Here is a 6,000-nt window from a genome sequence, read left to right as displayed (position 1 = left end):
TAAAAACAGATCATCATAAATACTACATGTAATAGTGTAAACAAAACCTTCCTCTTCACTACATATCTATGTTTCCTGATGTTGAATATATCATGGTTTTTTATGTATTGAAATTCCTAAAAAACCTTCTGAATAATGCCATGCTGTATCAAATACTGAAATCATGCCAGGTAAATAATCTTGTTTGCTGTTTTGAGGATTGATGCTCAGCGATGTTCATAGTCACCCTTATTTCACAGCTGTATCATTTCATATGACTGTCACCGTTTTGGAAGTTGAACATTTCAACTTAATAAACTGACTGTACAGAATTGCAGTTAACTCTGCCAAATGCATAAAGCACAAGTTCATTTAATTTTATCTGCAATGTCAGTTTTTATGCCTTCCTCCTTCAGCAGGTGTTCCAGAACAGACCAGAGTCCCCCACTTCGCACTGCAGAGGGTGCAGGGCATGACAAGTGCCTGTTCTTCTTAAAATCTCCCTAGAAATATATAAAGGATAGCTTAACCTTTGTGATGATATAACTTTTGTGGATGCGTATGAGGATGTCTTTATAAGGTATGACTCAGCTTGTAAGCTATCTGTCCTTTTAGAAGAGCAATTTTGGCAAAAATAAATGTTGAGCTGATATGGTGGATTCTACTTAATGTGCTGAACCACCCGTATGGTGCAAAATTCAGGTGATACCTCACTCCTTGCTGGGAGTTGGGCTTTGCTAACAGCACAGCAAATAGGCTGTACTGATGACACCAGTGGATGGCTTACTTTCCCATTTGTCACCCAGCTCCCCTGCTTCCCTATTAGATTTTCTCCCAATGGAAGAAGTAAGACCCACTGGGACCTAAAATCCTGCTTGTGAAATTAACACTTCCACAGAGAACCTTCATCAAGAGCTGAACAAATTGGTTAACTCTTACTCTAGCAAAATATTCCTTTGAAGTATTTGGATATTAACCTGACAGCTAAGGTGAAAATGACTTGAGTCAGCGTCATGACATCTTGTCCATACTTGTGCAAGGCAAAAAAAAACAAAAAGCAAAAAACCCTAAAAGAGATTTTTTCAAAGAAAAACACCCCTGTGTGATTGCTGTGCATGGCATTGTTATTATGGTTTCATAGTTGTTTTTTGTGTGTAAATGATAAAACCCTTGGAATCTGACATAGTAAAATACCTTACAGTTTGTCCCAGAAAGTTATGAATCATTAGACCAATTTAGCTTGGCAAAGAGAGTTAAAGAGAAACTAAACACCTCTGTGTGTGTCTGTGTGTGTCTGAGCGTGTCTGACTGTGTGACTTGTGTGTTAGCTTTTCTGGTGGAGGAGCATTTATCTAGTAAATCATAATCAAACAAATCTGGGATTTAAATGGGGCTGTGGCCAGAAGATGAAACATCTTGCTATGTGTTATGATCGGGACAGAAACATCAAATCTTTTTGGTAAATTGCTCCAACAAATGAATTCTAGAAGAATTAATTGAATAAGAATAGGCAGAATTTGTGTATTGAGATTAATTAAATAATTTTTACCAGAGTGTAATGGAGTTTTAAAACACTGTACATCATGATCAGAATGTACAGTGTTCTGTGTGATATATCATAGTTTAGATAAGGATTATGAGCTTACGGTAAGAATGTATGGGGAGAGTCTGCTCTGTCTATGGGATGATCTTTTGGCCTTAAAAATGTCCAAAATAATTAAGAATGCTTTGAAATAATACTGGGCTTACTGATATATGGACCATGGCCAGTGGCTTTGCTGGGAAATGAGCGCTGCAATCCGTGCATTCCCCCAGCCAAACTCCATGGACCCTCATCTCGTTTCCTGCTCTCTGTGACGCCCTGCTCAACTTGCACAAAGGCTCTGATCTCATCTTGTGATGTGCAGTAGCGACACGACCAAAGCTCCAGATGTTCCGGCTTAGGTCTTTTTGGAGAGGAAGTTCTGCATTAGCTTCACCAAACGTGTGCACTGAGAAGGAAGAGGGTTGCTGGCGATGCTTGTGTGAGTGGGAGGCAGGATCAGATGACCTCCAGAGGTCCTCTCTAACCAATGCTGTTACAATCCTCTGAGTTTCCTTGCTCAGCATCACTCAATATATATGCGCTGTCAGGCCAGCCGCTAAATCTGGGATCAGACTCTGAGGTGTGCTTTTGTTGCTTACAAGCTTCATGTGTGTTGGTCCCATGTACTTAGTGCTTTTACACTACATTCACAAGTGAGATAATTCAGACTGAAGACAAAGGGCAGGAAGTTTCCTCCACGGTTACCTGGAGGTTTAAAATGGATATTATAAAAAAAAAAAAATCATTTAAGTGTCTAATTCTGAGCATTCAAATAATCAGCTATTGATTTGAGCTGCTGTGCTTGGTGCTAGTTTTAAGCTTTTCTCATTAAAATTATTGTAAATGCTTTGTTGAAAACGAGAGCTAACTTTTCCTGCCTACAAATTTAGTTAAGAAAATGTGTAAAATGAAATTCTGTGGTCCAAAAAGCCGGTGTAAATTTCAGCATCTGTATTTGCACTGCTGTGCTCTGTATGCTCCCGGAGCAGGACAACAATGCAATGCAGCCCTTCTTTGATGGGCGACAACAAATGTAGGGACTTTTTTTTTTAAATCATGATTGTTTAAAAAGCCACTCATTGTAGAATGGATTAAATAACAAAGCAAAAGAAAAGCAGAATCCGTTGTAGCATGAGGAAGCACACAGAGCATTGTTAACTCCGCACTGAAGTAAAGACAGCGACTCACACTTAAAGAAACACAAATAGTAAGACTTTTCTGTAATTGTCAAAAAATATTTTTTTATATGTGTACGTGTATATTTAAAACTCTTGCTCTTTTAATATCCATGAGAGAACTGAAGGTGCCTGCAAAAATAAATCATGTGAGAATTTGAGTACTGGCTGCCGCAGGGCCCAGAGAAGGTTTGGACAATGCTTTGGAAAAGTGAAATGTTGTGGAAAATATTACAGCGTTGTGGAAGAAGTAATACTTTATTAAACATAAGGGCTGCAAAAATGAAATGATGTGAGGTCTGGCAAATGTTTTCTTTTTAAAGCTATGCATCCCGCTCATCCAAAAATATGCTACAAGGACCCAGAGCTGGTTGAGGGCCGGCAGCTGTGCATGCCTGCTGAGCACAGCGGTCAGAGGGAATTAGCGCAGAGCTGCCCGCAGCGCTTCCCTGATGCCGAGTACAGCCATTTTTGTCTGCGAGTACAACAGCAGCGATAAAGAAAGCATTTTCAGAGAGTTACTGTATATCTTCCAGGATTTCTTTTAGGAGCGGTTACTGGTGTTTACTGCTCTGCAAAAAGCAATTCAAACAATGTTCTTAAATGACACCAGACACCATGCCAGCGCTCTGTTGTATTACTTTGTTGCAGGGTAACAATCTGCGCCCAAACCTACGCATATATGTGCTCTTGTCCATTGACCTTGTTTGCGTACCACTGGGCCTGGGGCTCAAGATCAAGGCAAAACCAGGCCTGCAATACAAGCCCACAGGAGCAGTGTGTAAAGCATACCTGCAGTTGTGGCACAGCAGAGGTAGCATGCAGATAATTGGGAGCGAATAGCATTAGGGCAGAAAAAGTAGGAAACATTCCCTATTCCTGTCATTCTTAACGGATCTGCACGTCATCGGACTGCTTCGCTAAGCTGTTCTCATTTAAATACTAGTTGCTATGAATTAGCATTGTTTCTCTAAATTGAAATGCTTCGTGTAATTCACACTTTATAATTGGATGAATTTTACCCTAAAATCTGTTGAAGAAGATAGAATACGACATTTTTTTGTTTTGTTTTTAGATGTTGCAACGACTCAAGCATTGCTTCACATGGTGTGGGAAGGCCTGGCAGTGGGCTGAAGTTTGAACACGTCATTTAGGAATGTGTGATGAAATGAAAGGAAAAACACATTTCCAGAGTCTAAATTTCGGAGCTAGAGCTCTTTAGGGTACCTCACCCCCTAGAAAGGTGGCTGTTTCTTACAGCTTGGCCTCTCCAACATTGATGGCTGTGGTGAAAGCTTGAGAGACTGATAACAATGAATGAGGGCAGGAGAGGACTCCGCAGTGGAAAAGCTGTTCTGCAGAATCTAGAGGAAAACTCTTAAATAATTGACATAAATAGTGGATGTGTCTGAAGACAGCAGGTGTTGAGTGGGCTAGATATATATCATTCCCTTAGAAAAATGCATGTCAAGAAACAAAATTAGACCCTCATCCTGGAGGTATATTCTTCTACCACTGGTACTAAAAAGCCAGCCATGTCTTTCCTGTTATCCTGAGAATAAAAAAAATCTCTACATTCATGAGCAAAGTAATGAAAAGTACCCTAAATTTGTGGACAAGCATCAACTTTATCTCTGCTTGGCAAATGCCTGTTGTTTCAAAACTGCAACTGTAAATGCCACGCCTGTGACTTCAGCTATGCCATTTAGATGAAGAAACATGGTAGCTGAACTGCAAATATTAGATGTTTTTCCAGAAGTGGAAACTTTATAAAGGAAATGCATGCTTTTGGCATGGCTGCTGTCATGTGCTGCTGACACCAGCTTAGGCCAGGCATTGTGAAACATCCTAAAAGAGCACAGCATTCCTCTATAGATTGCTTTGGAAAAGGGACTGCCTCTGTAAGAAGACAAAGAGAGGGTACAGCAATTTCCTTCTAGGCTTATTACCCTCTATATCACAATAACTAATGAAGAGAATTGAACGAAATCATCTCCAGCTGAAGTTTTGAGAGTGAAGAAAGAATGGCAAAAGCTTCTCTAAGCAATTGAATAGCTTCATTTTGATTAAGTGATGCTTAAATAGCATCCATGAGACTCCAGAGGGTGGATCTGCCCTCGCTATTAGCCATGGTTTTGTGGTGCCTGCAGGCAGCTCTGGCTGCACGCAGGCTGCTGGGCATGCTCACAAGGGCACATGCAGCCAGCACTGCAGTGCTGCTCCCTCATGCAAGTGGGTAACTCTCTGTGCAAAATTATCAGTGCCACCTGAACCTGATATCACTATAGAATTCTGCACAGCTGTCACTCCAGAACATCTCTCTGTGGTCCCTCACAGAGGCCTCGTGCTCCCAAGGCCCATCCGGGCCCCTGGGGCCTGCCCACATGGCCCCCTGTGCAGGGCAGCCCCACACAGGCCTCAGGGCCCAGTGCAGATGGCACAAAACTTTCTTTTGCCCTTGAGTTCAGAGACATTTACAAACTAAACATTCAAGTGTTGCAACAAGCAGCTTTGCAGACATCAATCATGTTGGGAATGGCTTTCAAAACCCAGCAAGAGGCGTGTTTCAACACCAAATTATCACAATTGAGGCAGGGAAAAAGAGGGAATACACCATGTTTCCATGAAGTCCCAGTCCCAGTGGTTTAGGTTGTGGCCACTTAATTCGTTCAAGTATACAGTTAGAATCTAACAGAGAGGCAGACCTATCTTTAAGAAGATCTTTTTTTTTTTTTTTGTCTCTTTTAGTGAAATTTTGATTTCCATGCATTATGAAAAGAATACTGTATTGTGGGACATTGCCAGTGTCCTTCGTCTGTCTACATTTCAGAGAGTTATAATTCAGTGTATTGCATCCAGCTATTCTCTGCCTTTATGATTTGCCATTTCCTGCAGTATTTTTTGTCCCAAACCTACATGACTTGCTGTTAGTAATTAGTTAGATTTGATGTCATTTCTCTGCATTTGTACTGAGTCTTTCTTTCCATTTGCTCTACGGTGTAACCGTAAACATTCGTCATTTTACACTAATTTCAGATACAATAAAAACCAAGAGCAATAAGGCTATTGTTATAAAATTAATGAATAGAGATCTCCCTATAGATAGCAATGAAGTGGAAGAAATTAACATAAAACTGTTATGAAAAGAAGTACTTTACTGTATAAAACATCTATTTTACAACACCTACAATTGTAATAGCACTTGAGAGTACAAGCCCAAAGATTTTACTGTTGTATTTCACATGCTGTGCAATTCAGAGC

The sequence above is a fragment of the Cyrtonyx montezumae genome, unplaced genomic scaffold (assembly GCF_038088225.1).
Source record: "Cyrtonyx montezumae isolate F1298 unplaced genomic scaffold, pur_monq_1.0 scaffold_3, whole genome shotgun sequence".
Taxonomy (NCBI): domain Eukaryota; kingdom Metazoa; phylum Chordata; class Aves; order Galliformes; family Odontophoridae; genus Cyrtonyx; species Cyrtonyx montezumae.
Note: the sequence above shows the minus strand (reverse complement) of the source record.